This window comes from Crocodylus siamensis, chromosome 1, assembly GCF_052110815.1.
Source record: "Crocodylus siamensis isolate JL-2025a chromosome 1, ASM5211081v1, whole genome shotgun sequence".
Classification (NCBI taxonomy): Eukaryota; Metazoa; Chordata; order Crocodylia; family Crocodylidae; genus Crocodylus; species Crocodylus siamensis.
In genome coordinates, this window is record NC_143395.1 from 90,941,721 (window position 1) to 90,958,227 (window position 16,507).

At 42.8% G+C, this 16,507-nt stretch overlaps 1 protein-coding gene across 1 annotated transcript in view; it reads right to left on the reverse strand.

The window, feature by feature from the left end:
- The window catches only part of REV3L (REV3 like, DNA directed polymerase zeta catalytic subunit), a 209,912-nt gene that overhangs the window by 181,329 nt on the left and 12,076 nt on the right, over positions 1–16,507 (reverse strand). The window lies entirely within an intron of this gene.

Sequence of the window (16,507 nt, forward strand, 5' to 3'; positions counted from 1 at the left end):
ATTGTCTGATTAGCCCTAAACAAACAGAAGTATATACCCCACTAACAGTAAGGACAGTTACCTAAATACTGCTTATATTACTGAGGAAGATCAGCAGCTATGGAAAGTAAAAACTCTGCCTTTGAAAATATATGGTGCCTGCCCTTGATACTAGAGGAAAAACTACTCTTTAAGAGCCAGAAAAAAACACTTTTCTCTACCTTCTGCATGTAGCAAACTTTAGTGTTTATGTCTTTGATCTTTCTATACATTTGCCCTTTGGAAGAAACGTGGCTCTCTAAAACTGTACACTAAAAATCTTAATGCATACTTCACAGTATATTAAAACAAAACCACACAAACACACAAGGAAAAGTTTAAGATTTACTTACTATTTATTAGTGATCGATTTTCTGCTATCTCTATCACTTCCTACAGGATGCCTATTAGAAAATATTTTAACAGCAGATATTAATGGAGCTCCTGACCTGGACAGCATGTGTCCCTAACATGCCTGGTCTGGAACTTCCAAGTCAGTCGGTTTGACTTATGGAGTTGAGAGTCTGACAATTGCTGATTTTTCATTGTTATTGACTTAGCTAGTACTAAGACAGAACAGGGTTGAGGTAATCAGTCATAACAGAGACAATAAGTAAGGTTATAAACTTCTACATATTTGCATACTCCTGTATTTTTGTGCTCTTCCCTGTCTCTTGAGAACCTTTACTATCCTCTTTTCACCTCCCTCTAGACCCAGAATATTCTGGATGATTACATTCTATGCAACTCATTTGCATTAAACTACCCAGAAGGCTGCAACTGCATATTGATCTCTGCTGCTCCCCATTCTTCTGCATCTTTTTATCCCTCAAGACATCTGACAAGTGGCACGTTCATCAAAAAGCTCTGGTATAAGTGTCTCTAGCATTTAATCCGCCCCTCTCTTCCACTAGTCCACCTTCCACCCCCCACCTACACTGCCATGGGATTGTGTGCGGTAGGAGGCAGACTGCCTAAAGTAGAGCAGGTGACACTTTTTTTAAAGACACAACCAATAAGTCAAAACAGTACTAACAGTCAAATCATCCCAAGTCAGTTTTGTTCCTTTGAACACAGAGTCTCAACACCACAATGAATAGTGGAAAAAGTGTTCTTTTTAAATGAGCAAAGCATATACACTACTTTTATATGAGATGTACCTGACTAGAGATGTGGCTGTTACATAAGAACAGGATTGGGTAGAAACAGCAACATCTAAATTGCTTGTCAACCAAGTAAAATGGACAGGAGAATGATTCCATAAAGCACTGGCAGCAAGTGAGTGTTCATTTTGGATAATCAAGCAGATTTTTAATACTTAAAAGGTCACCACATGTGTATCTGAACCAACTGGTACCAAGATGCAGGGACCAAACTTCAAAAGAACCTGTTAAATTTTATGGGTTTTTTAATTAAATTATACGAAAAAACATCCCTATTGAAATATCTGGTGTTTTAAAGAAATTGTCAAACAATTAAGTGGACAAATCCTGCTCCCAGTCATAAACGAACCAAAATTAGAAGGGCAAAAGAATTGTACATTAAAGAGGCTGTGGCCTCAATAGGTGTCTTATTCCCAAATTATCTTCTTTCTGATCTCCAGGGTTTGGCTAATTCTGTAACTGACTCTTTCACCAATGCAACAGTTTTCTTTGATCATGCACCTAAATCTCAATTAGCAATGGACCCAAATAAGAAACAGCTATGTAGACAGAGATTTAAATTTTTCACTTCAAAAAATGTTTGAGGAATGAAAAAAAACAACCCAAAGCCCTGAACATCTTCTAGGCTAACACAAGAGTCACTCAAAGTCCACCTGGGAGACCGAATGATTAGTAATAATACTTGTCTTATGCCACAGATGCAACACCATTATTTCCTGTAATGCCCAATTAATTGTACATTGAAATTCACATTGCAGTACAATCTGTCTGCCCTACTTTATCTGAGATGGGACTTCTAGGAATCTCAAATTGGTAGCATTATAAATAGACACAAAAACAAACCTTCATTCTTTCTTAGCCTTTGAGAGAAGTGTTGAAACAAAAAAATATCAAACTTGAATATGAGAAAGTGACTTACCTGTATTAAGCTCTCCACCTTGTTAAAGCATCAAAATTTTAATAAGCTCCAGCCAATGCTCAAATTATTTTTTAAAAAGTCTAACTCCTTATTAATAAGGTTTAGACTGCCAAAACTACAACATTACTATTATGTTTTTATCACATGATAAACTTGGCCCTTAAAGTCATATGGGAAAATGAAAAAAGTATACAAATACAACTAATTCCTACTGCAGGTCTCTTCTGTTGCTCTTTGTCCAGTCAAGAAAAATCAAATACTTTATACAGTGGAAACTGCATGAAAGATCTGAGTTACCTTAAGTAAGAGATGACAACTTCATCCTCATCTTCATGTAAAGGCATGTACATGGGGCAACCAAGACTTGCAAATTAGGAACAAATATTAATTCAGAAGAACTGGTTGTGTATGGACATCTTGTGGTGTTTCCCCATTAGTCAATCTTGAGGTCTTGTCATAACTTTGTTTTAGCATTAGGAAAGGATGTGCCACAATCAAAAGACAAGAAGCAGTTACAGTTAAGATACTCTTAGGTCATTAATTTGGCCTGGATGCCAAGGTTAGTTACAGGATAGACCCAAGAATTTTCAGGAATGTCAGAGATGCTCCATAATTTTCACAGGGTTTTGTCCACTATGTACGTCTCATGAATGAAGAATTCCATTAGTCTGATGTTCTTTGTGGAAGTGCAAGAAAGGAATTTATTTCCTTTAGAAGTAATCCCAATGGCAAAGCATTCTAATATTATAAAAGCCTCTCTCTGGCTGGCTTTATTCGCGCTCCGATTGGCTGACAGAAACAGCCAGAGCATTCCAAGCATGGGGGAGCGCTACAATGATTCCGAAGCTGGGCCAAGGACAGGACAGAGGGTTGGGGAGCTGAGGCCAGCAGCACTGGCCTTGGTTTCCCCAGCCTGCTCCCTGCAAGAGGCAGAACAGTGGCAGCATGGGGTTCAGTGGCAGAACTCCATCCCAGCCCCCTCCCCCGTCATTCTTGACAGGCAATTGGCTAGTACTAATTTAGTAATGTTAAAACACCTCTGTGAATCACTAGTATAACAGATAAAACAAATTTTATTCAAAAACCATGTAAGCCTTATCTTTCAGAATGTCAGCACTAACAAAAAACCAAACAAACAGGATCCTGTTATATAGGGTATGGGATACGCAAATGAGACAACTGTAGAGAGGGGGATAATAGTTGAAAAGGTGCTCAAATCCAACAGCCTCTGCTAAGAAGTTTACCCAAGGCTATATATATGCACCTTCCAAACCAGGTTTTAGCTCTGACAAGACCAACTTTAGTCCCCAGTGGCATGATCTTAGAAAAGTGAAAGAAAAGGCTTGTGCCTAGAACAGTGTAGTGGGATTTCCATGCATCTGATTTAACAGCAAAAGAATAAAACCTTTTATCTGAAAAAAAATCAATGACATTAACTTGAAGAAATCTGGGAGCTGTTTTTAAACATATTTAGAGTGGTAGGGAACCTCAAAATCCCAGAACTCCATGCTACCTAGCCCCTTTACGCTGGTCTCTTTCATTTATGTACTACAGTAAGCTAAACTTGTTAGATCTATGTAGCAGTTCTGATCCCACAGCTTTGAAGAACTACAGAACTTCATAAATCTACTGGAGATCCCTTGAACTGTGTGGTATTGTGAATATGCACAAAGGTGCAAGTCATTTACCTTTTAAGTACTTTTTATTACTGGTTGGCTTCTAAGTGTGCCCCATTTATACATGTATTGGATAAGTATACAATTCACTTAATTGTGCAATACAATGCCAATCCCATTTGTTTTCTACTGCATTGTAACAACTCAGTTACCTGCATTGGTTAAAGTGCATTAATCACAAAAATAACATCTTCCAGTCCCACTGCCCATTCTGTAACTTCATTATATTCCAGTTAAGTGCATCAGAAACAGTGAGGCAAGCAGCTGTTAAAGGGGTGCTATTGGAAACCTTCAAAGTGATAGGAATCAGTGATATTTGGGCCTAAAATACCACAATACTGACAACATATTGCACTTAATAAACAATAAATTTGCATAAGTGCATATTCCAGGCAAGCATGCAGCTTTTTTTTTTCCAGTCTTGAGATTATACACTTAAAAAGGGAGTAAACCGTAATAAAAAAGTAACCACAAAAATCAAAGCCAATAGGTGACCAGTCTAATTCAGCCACAACCTAGAGTTATTCTTTATGATTTTCAATGTAAAGGTGTAACAAAAAGATTTGGAACATGCATAATGCATGCTCAAAATAAGGATAACTCAATTATTTGAAGGCATTGCTAAATCCAAGTCAAAGTACCACAGTCCTTATATCAGTAAGGGCAACGTATCTGATCCTCATCAAAAAAATTACCATTTTTCTGACAATCCCAAAGTTTGCATTAACTAAATAAACCTGCTTGTGCACACCTACAAAACACAACCTAGTGTAAATAAGTAGACAGATTATACAAACTTTTAACTCACAAAAGCTATATCTAGTTTACCACTGAAAGAATCAGATGTAAAACTCTACCATTGTAAGTAACACCAATTTAAGTTTCATTGGTCTGGTCCTATCCTCAAGTAGCTTACAACCAGTTCCCTGCCACCTGATTGGGGCGGCACTGAAATAATGTCCTTTATCCTGAGACATTCCTGTCAGTTACTGATCCTCATATACTTTTCAGAAGTATACAAACCAGAGATGCAAGAAAAACATCTGCTTATACCTTCAGAAGACATTTCAGTGCAAATCTTAAAAAACATAGTTTATGCAACCTTATCCTAGATAAGTCTAATTCACAGATCAGGGAACACCAATTTCTCATGCAGCATTAATATATATGGAACAGAGTTAATACAAAAATTGTAAGTTTAAATATAATGATTTTAAGGTAAGGAAAGAATAGGAAGATACTGAGCTGCAAAAACCTCTCAAGTGAAATAAACTTATATATAGCTTAAGGACACTCAGACTCAACTCAAGATCAGCAGTTAAGATTTTAGTTTAAGGTTGTTGATAATGCAAAATAGCTCTGGGTGCAGCCAGTGTACTATACCGCTCCACTTTCATGCTAAAGCAGGTGCCAAAAACCAAACTTTAAGCATTCATAAATTTAAAATCTACTGAACCTATTTTCTTCTAAACTTGCTAACTTTAGTCTCAAAGGGGACTAGAAACAGCAGCCAATTCTCAAGTTTCTGCCTACACCCACTAAGTTTGCAAATGCAAAAAGTGCAGTCAGAATATGGGGGGAAATATTTACACATTCACACATGCTTAAACTCAGGGATGTAAGTTTTGTTGGAATAAATTATCACTGGGCTAAGGCCAAGCTTGCAAAAAATTCAGACCAGGAGAAGTTTGTTTTAGAAAAAGTTGTAAGAAAACAGAAAGAAGAGGATTAATATGGAAACTTGCAAGTCAGAGGACCTATGCCCTAACTTGCTTCCCTGATTCAGTTCCCCCTCATATCTGTACCCACTACTTTGTTAAAATGATTTTGTTCCTGAAAACCTTAAAGCCCTACTGTCCCTTGCTGCTACTAAAAAAGTAAGAGTAGTATTTTATTTTGTTTTCTAAAGCAACGTAATGGATACTGAACTACCCATTGAAATGGACCATGTCCAGGCAAGAACGAGAAAATGTTTAAAAATTTTATCTCTAGCTTTATTTACTGTTGCAGTGTAGAATCATTCACTACACCAGTGGTCTCCAACCTTTTTAAGTAGGAGATTACCTTTGGCATTTAAAAGCAACCCAAGATGCACAGTGTGCCACCGCCACCCCTCCCTGCCCACGCAGCAGGTAAGTTTGGGGGGGGGGGGGGGGCGGGGAGGAAGAGGGCAGGACAGGAGATCAAGGCAGAGGAAAAAAAAATTTTGGGACACCCCTCCCCAGCAGGTAAGTCCCACATGGCTGGGGCCCCAGGCAACTCACCCCTGCTCCTGCGGCACTGTCCCTCACCATGGGGACCTCGATGTAGCCCCCACTCTTTCCCTACCGCACAGACTGACTTGCTGGGTTGGGGTGCGCGCATGTATGCATGCAGGCACTCAGCCCCCTACCCCAGCCTCAGATCAACTCCAAGAGGCTCAGAGATCTACCAGTTGGTGACCACTGCACTACATGATTACAGTGGTATCTTTTAAATACATAAGTCCCAGAGCTACCCTATAGGTCATCTTGATGAGCAACTCTTCCAGAAATATACTAAATTTGGGATTTACTAAATTCCTGTAACAGCGTACTACATCAACAGGGGTTATTTTCCCCAGGCTTTGTGAGTCATGCCAAGTCAATACATTCTGTGTAGTAAGAAAAGTGGGAATTCTGGAGATTCTCTCCTACTACTTCACTCTGGGTCTCTGCTTCATTTTTATCCATGTTGCATCTCCACTTTATATCCATGCATTTACACTACAGTCATTCATCGAGTGTGCCTTGCTCTCAAAATAACAACTCTCCAGTCACGGGGAAGTGGCAGGTAAGCAAAGGAATCTCATGAATCTTTTGAAAACTAAGGGCCCCTCTACAACTGCAGGTAGAGCCACAATGGGATCAGACGCACAATCCACACAGTTGTGCCTCCTGTCATGCCACACATCCATAGCAGGAAATGCAACTGTGGGATCACGAATTAGATCCCATCACGCCTTATTAAAAATGCAGAAGCCTGATCCTGGGCTCTTCATGCACCAGTAAAAAGCAAGCTCCTGTGGCTGGGCACCTCCTCAGCAGAAAGGGCTCCCAACCATGGAGGCACCCCATTCACCCCACAGCTGGTAGACCAGATGCTGCCATCTCAACATTGTCCATGCACCCGGAGACCGTCCGTGCTCAACGGCGTCCCCGAGTCTCAGTTGCACCCATCTCCCAGACCACAGGGGTGCATGAGCAATGAAATTATCTTGTTCATTAGAAGCAAGATAGCCATAAAGGCTAGACCAGATTAGCTTCACTGTTAGCAGTTTGAACAAGAAAATACAATAAGGAAGTTAAAAACAAGTTGCATCCAAGTGGGTTTTTTGCATATATTTTAAGGCTCAAGCATATATAAGATTGTGAAAGATTTTTATGGGAAAATTTAGGCACTGAAGATTTAGGAATGTATCACACAACCAAGTCTCTGCAGGAGGTGTTGTTCAAGTGAGCACCTTCCGTTTGGTATACATGATCAGCTGTCAAATCTGGATGGTCTTAGTCTTTCATTGATACACTAAAAGCTACCCCTATTTGTAGCTTCCTGGCACTAATCATGCTAACAATCACACATACAGGTAAGCATGCATGAGGACAAATGCTTGCCTTGGATGGCAGAATAGCTGTAAATTACTATATTTTCTTGCATACAACACACCTCCAAATGTAATATGTACCTTGTTTCTGAAAGGCAGAATAAAGGATAAAGATACTTCCAAAGTTATGGCTGCACAGAGAAGGGACAGAGTCTGAACTTCTCCTAATTTGCCCCCTCACCCCGCTTTCCTGCATAACTAAAGTCGAGTCCCTACCCACTGTATACTAGTCTCCATGGAAAGATCTATGATTTAAGAGAGCTAAAGAGGCTGTGAAAGAGAGATCAGGAGTGGCTAGTACACAGCAACATTGTCCTAAGAAAGATCAGCTGAATATAAAAACCAGGAAAAAGGAGAAACTACTGCTAACACCTGCAGATTGGTTTGATTTGTTCCGTAGCTGTTGGAGTTGACCAAAAGGTTGACTTCTCTTCAGAGTGCTTCCAACCTCGAGCAGAAAATCAGCTTCCCTGTTTCATCCATGCACCCCTATTTGGGGGGGGGGGGGCCGCAGGAGGGAGAGGAGGGGACACTGATTGTTGAGGGAAAGTTGTGTGGTGTATGTGAGAACTTACAGTATATTCTTTCATAAAGTTCTTCCCCTTGCATAAGTCTGGGGTCTGAGAAGGGAGAGACTGAAAAGCCAATACATGAGAAGCACTAAAACTTATAGAACACCACATTATGAGGGATGGGGAAGAAAAGCTCCTTCAGAAGAGAAAAAAGGAGCAACATGGAAACTGCCTCAGCAGGGGTCAGTGGACTCTAAATATTTTGTATCATTTGACTCTCCACATTCTCCCCCATGGGTTAAGTACGGTCAAAAAGCCTGAGGCTGAATCACTTCAATATCTGCAGATTAATCTAAATTGTGTAGACTGAACTGATAAGCAAGTGAACAGACATTCACTTTTGATTCCAGAAATGCAGCCACATGCCTGCCGTGGCTTAGGCCAGAAGCTGGGGGGCAATAAAGCATACCTCTCTGTTAGGCTGGAGCAGACAGCTTTGGGACAAGGCTAGCCCACCCACCCTGAAAGGAGGAGGGGAGGTTTCCAGGAAAGGTGGAAAGCATCCTGAGACACCGGGGGACTGTGACTTAACTTGAATCTGGAAGGGATCTGGGACAGAAGTTCAATAAACTGATTTAACCTAAATCAGTGAAGTCTGATACTACATCTATCCAAGTTCATCTTAAACCAGTTTGGGCCATTTGAAAATAGTTTACGTGCACTGAACTGTTGCATTACAGATTTGAACTGGTTTGTGATCATTTATACTGGTTTACATATAATGTCTGTCCCTAGCCATGCTGACTTGCTATTCATCCCACCCCTCTTCTTAGTCTTCACTTCAGCTTCTTCCACCAGCTTTCCACCACCTGCCCCTCCCTCCCTTATCTCCTCCAGGCCCTGTTCACAGCAGACAACTAGGTATTATTGTAATAAAGATCAAAATCCCTTTCTTTCTTGATTAGGCTTGGCCCAATTTTGTGGACTCACAGAAATTCTGTCTTCTGGCAATTATACCAGGTTCACAAGCTATCTTGCTCCTGCCCTTACCACCCTGTACTTTTTAATCATAATATCTGATATTTGTAATCTCTACTCCTAAATCTACTCAGATCATCTCTGCACAGGAATAAAATATTGCTTGCTTTAAAAATTAAGAGTTGTTATAAGAATGCAATCTGTTGCAGTTGCTAAAAAATGGTTGTTAAAAAGAAGTTGTTAAAAAAGGGGCTGAATGACATCCTCAAGTTAAATTATTTTATTTGCAATGCATGCAATGTTTTCGAAGGACTGGAAATACTAAAACTATTTCTTATAAAATAAAATATTTGGCTTAATTCAGCCCCCGACTCATGACTGGGACTGGGTGTTCTTGTCATGAGTCCTAAATTCATCCAAAATATATATGCTGATATGAGGCACAGGGCAAACTAGTCCAGCTCCATCTTATGGAGGACAGGGCCACACTAATCATATGCAAGAGAGGGGGCAACAGAGGGAATCTAGGTGAACTGTTTGGGTCCCAGTTTGGTGATGTTCGCCAAGCACCTGTGGCTGGTGAAGAAACAGGAATCACTGGAAATGGGAAAGGGAGGCACAACTAAACTGTGGGAGTGAAGAATAAAGTAAAAAAGTATGCAATGTAGTGGTTCACCATGACTTGAAAGAGTTGGTGGTGAGGAGAACTACACTTAATGGGCACTATTGTATAGCTTATTCAGATGGGCTACACTAATCTATCTTTGTGGTAGGTTCCCATTAGCATGCTTGCCCAATATGGGCTATGTATTTTACAGTCATGCTCAGCAGTGGCTACATTTAAGCAGTGTCACAGCTGGGTTCCACTACTGAGCACATATTCATTAAACTGCTGCTAAAAGTAGTAAGACAAAGTATTTAATGAGGTTTTCTTACATACATGTATAAGACATGGCATTTTCCCCCACCACGCTACGCTGACTAGGGAAAAAAAACCTTGTCTTGTATTCAAGTAAATATGGTATACAGACTCCAATATTTTAGAATTTATTCTCTTTATATAGTCATACCACATTTGAGGTATAAACTGGTTCAAATGATCTCATTAAAAGGTAAAACTTATATACCTAAGGTATTGTAAACTTGCTCTGTTCCAGACCTCCACTTCCCAAACACTGTGGACTTGGATAGACACAATCTATACTCCTGCTTCTGCTAAAATTAATGGCAAAACTCTCAACTGATTGAGTACAAGAAGACTTAACTGCTAATTTCTGAGACAGGTCTCTGAGAAGCTTTCTTTCATGGCCTGGCTCTTTATCTTTACCATGCTCCTGGTACTGCACAGGCCCCAGGCCTCTGACAGGGATCTCTGAGTGGGAGGCAGTGGGTAAAACTGAGCCAGCAGGGGTCGCTGCCAAGCTGTGTAGCCATGGCTTCCCCTCACCCCCACAGGCAGGGGCTGGGGCTGTGGACGGAGCCAGAACTGCAGACCTCTCTTGTCCCCAGATCCTGTCACCATGAGGAAGGAGGATGGGGAGGGAGGCGCCAGGCCCTCCACAGGGGTCAGACAAGGCCTTCCAACACAGCATGACTCCTGGCTCCACAGTGGATCTGCCCAGCTCCCCAGCACCAACAGGGCCTGGGCAGGACAATGGACTCCCTGTGCCTTTAACTGCAGCCTGGACCTGGAAGGCTCCTCTGCACTGCTGAGCTGGGTCCCTCACCCCTTTGGTCCAGGAGTGGGGGAAGGGGGGGGGAGGAGGGGGGGAGGTCCGGTCCCAGTGGGACTGCCTGTCAGGTGTATTGCATCCTTCCCCTCCTACTCATGGTGCTGGGGCTGCATGGGGTTTAGCCCAACCCTGAGGCAGGGCTGAGTGTGTGGCTGTCTTGGCCCGTGGAGGCACCACAGCAGCTAGAGCACATGGCACTAGCTCTAATGGGTCAGCACCAGCAGTGAGAGCAGCCCCAGGGCATTCCTGAGGGGCTGTGGTTCAGCAGGATCTGGGGAAAGCACTAGGGCTGCAACAGCAGCTTCCAAGCTGCTCCAGCTGTTATGGTGCCTCCTTGGACTGAGCTAGCTATGCCCTCAGGGCTGAGTCAGGCCCTGTGTAGCCCCAGCACCACAGGTGGGAGAGGGAAGGATGCAGCAGAGGCTGCCCCGCTGGGACTGGATCCCCCTTTCCCCTGGGGCAGGTAGGGGAGGGCCTGGCCCAGCCGCACAGAGGAGCTTTCCAGGTCTGGGCTGCAGCAGCACAAACATGGTAGAAGGCACGAGGAGCCTGTCACCCTGCCTGGGCCCCACCACTGCAGGGGGCTGGGCAGACCCACTGTGGGGCCAAGAGTTTCGCTGTTGTGAAAGGCAGGCCCCATCTGACCCCCATGGGGGCCCTAGCTTCTCCCTCCCCATGGTGGTGGGATCTGGACCTAGAAGAGGTCTGCAGTTCCAGCTCCATCCACAGCCCCAGTCCCTGCCCATGGGGGCAAAGGGAAGCCACAGCTCTGCAGCTGAGCAGCACTCCCCTAGTGGCTTAGCTGTGACCATCGCTCCCTGCACGCGACTCCCCACCAGCAGCCTGGAACCCAATGCAGCATTGGGAGCACCGCAAAGACATAAGGGGCTGGGGCCAAGGCCATTCCTGCCAGAAGTCACTAAACTAGGTATGAGCTATCAGTTACCTGTTTAACCAATATATTTGGAGAAGGTTAAACGGATAATCTTTAAAACAATATTTACATCCCTACTGTGAAATAGGATTAGCATACTTCTATTGGACATCTTTTGTCTATTTCAAAATAGGACAATGAAGAATGTTTCCTCGTATCTGCCTTTAAGGCCCTTATAGATACAGTAATATGAAAAGATGAAGATAAACTCTTGTTTTTAGACAGACTTCCTATTCCTCAAAGATGAAATTCCCAGATTTGTGGTGGGTGGGGAGCAGGGAAAAGAGACAGATGGGAATGGGACTAGAATTGCAAATACAAATACTGCTTTACCATCAATTCTATGGTGCTCTCTCGTTTCACTGATACCTACTCGCATAATTCTGATATTTTAATTTTGATTACAATGAACAATGAAAGTGAGCGCACCCCGGTTTTGTTATACTGTGAGTAAATATTAAGTACTAGATGACTTCATAATGCCATTAAAAAGCTTGTTATATATGCTTGACTGGGCAGGACTGTAAGAATGTTAAAAAATACCAAGTACAAGATACTGCCTGCCTTTGGAAAGACGTCCCAATGAACATATTTGCATTTACACAGCATCATCAGTAAAGGAAGAACCTCAGGTTAGGACCAAGTACTAAAGGAAGAGTCCTGTATTACACTCGGAAGGGATGCAAAGAGGAAGCAATAAGCATATCAGAGCCAAGAAAGCCTTGTGATGAAGAAACATTAGTTTTAGGACAAATTATGCTTCCTTTGCAGTTCATGAACAAATCCCTTTTGATAACTACTACCGCACAGCAGAATCAGGTCATTTATTACTTGATCACTGCCGCTCTGGTTCTGAAAAAAACAACTGAATCTCAATGATTCTATAAAAGGTTTTTTCAAACAAAAAAGAGGACCAAAATGAAAATCTCATTTGAACATTAAGTACTTTAACATGTTAGTTTATTTCAATTCAAGAAAAAGCTTACAATCTCATCTAATTAAGTATGCATAGCAAAAGTCAGGTCTGGTGTTTATAAAACAATGTGAATTTGCTACAGACAAAGGATAACTGAGTGAAAGGAAAAAGCAACTACAGTGGGAGGCTGCTGAATCACTTTAGATTTAGCTTACTTGGTCCTATATTTTGAAAGGAAATATGTAGAAAAGAAAATATTAATAAAACTCTAGAAAACAACCTCTTTAACCACAAAAGAGATGAAGCATGGGCAGCAAAATAAAAATTTAAAGAAGTAAAATAAAAATAAACGTTAAAAGCTTGCTACTACTTTTCTGGAAGGAAAATCTTTAGAAATAAAGGTTAGTTCAGTTTCCATGCCCATTTGATTCTGACATTGTTTAAGCTTTCCTACTAGAAAGCCAGATAAAAGCATGAACTAATTTCACATAGCTTAGTGAAAAGCTAGTTACAAAAAATGACTTTTACCCTTTTAATTTGATTTAAACCAGTGACCTAGAAGTGAAAGACACTAGTGAAGGACTGCCAATGAAAAGGACAGGTTGTCTGGAGCTATTATTTGGGAAGGCTGTATTACAGACCAGCTGCAGGGACTAGTGCCAGGTGTTATAGATTAGCTGCAACATTCCACTGGCACTGCAATCCTTGCAAAAAAAACTCTATGCAAGGCATGATACACAAAATGGGAAATACTGCATCAATTCACTGTAGAATATTTAAACACCACTTTATGGTAACATGACAAAATGCCAAGATATAGTTAATAATCCACTTAAATACAAATTAATCTGTTTTCTTCACATCAAACCAGAGGATGAGTTTTCAGGATTACCTGACTCTTCTACTAAGTACTGTAGATACTACAACCCCTCCACGATAGTTCACTACTTTTTGTAAGATGCGAGTGTGGACATAATGCGCGAATTAAAATGCGTGCTGAAAAAAGATGCCACTTAAAAAACCCAACCAAAACACCACCCCAAAACCTACTAACATAAGCCATCTTTATTTATGTATTTAAGAGGTCTGGCTTATTTTAGGCAATATTACAATACATAAAACTACAGAAAAGTTTTCTAACATAGGGCGGGCAAAATATTGCACGCATCTGGCCTGCCATGCCATTGTACCTGGCCCACAGGGCCATCAGTAAATTAATATCTATTTGTTTCTGGCTGCCTGTCAAAGCTGACACGAACCAAGGGCAGTAGGAGCCAGGGGGAGCCGGCAGCAGGACCGAGCAACCCAGCTCCGCCCCACCCCTAGCCATTTCCCAGTCTTTCTGCCCGCACTGCTCCAGCACCTCATGGCTCCTGGCTGCGTCTCCGGATTGCAAGACCACAGGGCTGTGGCCATACACAACTTAATTTTAATCTATTGTGCGATCACCTCTATGTACACTACACAAACACATGTAAATCAGGACAAAAATATTTTTTGAAATCAAATTAATGAATGTTGTAGGTGTTTGCTTTTTAGAATATAATTTGGTATTTTTCTGGCTTTGAGATGGCAAAACCCCTTGCTGAAAGGAATACTTCCAGGGGCAACAGAACGGATTTCTAGTCACAAGATGGCAACCAGGGTACAGGACACCTGTAAAGAGGCAGGGCTACCTATGTGGCTCTTGACAGCTTGCCAAAACTCAGTAAGCATCTCCGCCCAAAATAACTGACTGTCCCTGTTCTAGCATATTAAGCAGCATTGTCTGTTTGCTGGTTCACCTATTAGTTTTATCTGCCTGACTTCTTCAAATGTTTTTGCTGTCTACAAAAAAAAAAAAAAAAAAAAAAAAAAAAAAATCAGGCATGCAGCTACCATAACTGAAAGTCTCTTCTCCAGCCTCTGAACTCTTGCTAGACCAATTCCATGTGTTAATAGCACAGGTTAGGACACAGAAAGTCTATTTTCTAGTCCCAGTTTTGCTACTAAGCTGATCTACAACATTGGGCAAGTCACTACACACCGCTATTTGTTTCCCCCACCACACCATTTATTTTGCTTATTGAGACAGTAAGCCAGGACAAGATGCAGCCCACCAACTGTTGTATCCAACCTGCAGGCAGGTCCTCCCCGCCCAACCAGTTGATTGAATCTGGCCTGCAGCTGAGCCCCACCCACACACCCATCAGACAGCACCATCCCAGCCCTGACCAGCATGTACAGCTTCCTGGCAGGGCTGCTACCACAGCCACCAAGGTACTGCTCGACTCCACCCGCCTCTAGCATCTCCTCCTCCTCCTGGCCCTGCTGCACCACTCTGGATAGCAGGTAACATGGGGAAGCCATGGGGGATGTACTAGGCTGCAGATGCCCAACCAAGCAGGGGGAAAAGCTTTAGCCAGGAGGCTCCTACCCCAGTGTACAGGGATTCCACCCACACATGCTGCGGCAGGAGCTGCCCAGCTGCAGCTTCCCCTTCTACCTGGTTGGGCATCTACTGCTTGACACGCATCCCCATGACTTACCTGCGTTATCTGCTGCCAAGAGCAGCGCAGCAGGGGCAGGAAGAGGAGGAGCCACTGGAGGCAAGGGAAGTCAAGCCAAGCAGCACCCAGGCAGCTGCAGCAGCAGCAGCAGCCCTGCCAGGAAGCTGCGCGCATTGGCTAGGGCCAGGGCAGTGCTGACTCGCAGGCATGGGGCGGATAAAGAAAAGAGCGCAGCAGAAGCTGTCCCGGGCAGGGCTAGGCCCCATGAGGAGCACTGCAGGGGCAGCTGCAAGCCAGACTGGTGGGTGGGGATGAGGGCGGATGGCCTACATCTGCACTGCCTGGGTGAGTTCTGCTGCAAACCCCCTCTCTACACGCACCCTGGCTGGTTCCTGGGACCTAGTGCGTGGGCAGCTTCCCACAAACACATGCACATACACCCCTCCTCCCCACAATATAGAAGAGTAAGACTTCATTTTGAGCTATTATGCTCAAAATAAAGTACCACCTCTATATACATGGCTCAAAAAACATAAATCAGACCAAAAATATTTTTTGAAACAAAATTAAGATGTTATACTAGATGTTTGATTTTTAGTATACTACTTTTTAAATCTATAATTTGTTAAAATGATATTTTCTGAAAGACTGTGTGTGCAGTCCTCATCAAAACTCATTAAGTGGCCCAAGAGTCAACATAATGCCCATCCCTGAAGTAAATGCTTTAGGGCAGAAGCTGTCCCTCATTGTGTGTCTGTATACTGCATAGCACAAAGAGCAGCTAAGGTAAGCTCTGGCCCTTCAGTGCTATTTTATAGATTTCATAGACATCAGGGCTGGAAGGGACCTCGGGAGATCATCGAGTCCAGCCCCCTGCCCAAAGGGCAGGAAGTCAGCTGGGGTCATAGGATCCCAGCAAGATAAGCATCCAATTTACTCTTGAAGGTGTTCAATGTAGGTGCTTGAACCACCTCCGCTGGCAGACTGTTCCAGACCTTGGGGGCTTGGACAGCAAAGACATTCTTCCTTATGTCCAGCCTGAAACGGTCTTGCAGGAGTTTGTAACCGTTCGACCTAGTCATCCCTTGGGGCGTTCTGGTGAACAAACGTTCCCCCAGATCCTGGTGGTCACCCCTGACAAACTTATAGGTGGCCATCAGATCACCCCTGAGCCTACACTTTTCCAGGCTAAAGAGTCCCATGTCTCTCAGCCTGTCATCGTAAGATCTGTTTTCCTGACCTCTGATCATGCGCATGGCTCTCCTCTGGACTCTCTCAAGCTTCTCCACATCCTTTTTGTATTAAGCGAAAATTTAAAATGTCTTTTAGGCATGGTGCCAGTTTTACTCAGGAATATGCATAAGTCCATTTTCCAGACTCAAAGTTAAAATGAACTGCCAGAAGTTCCCATAAGAAGTTTTCAGAGTTGGGAAGGTCAAACCTGTCTGAGGTGGATACATTCCAGGGTAGTGGCCAGCAGCATTTTTCTGGAAGTGGGCTGGGGGTTAGAACCACCCAACTCACCAAGTGGTTCACTAGGGCGCAAT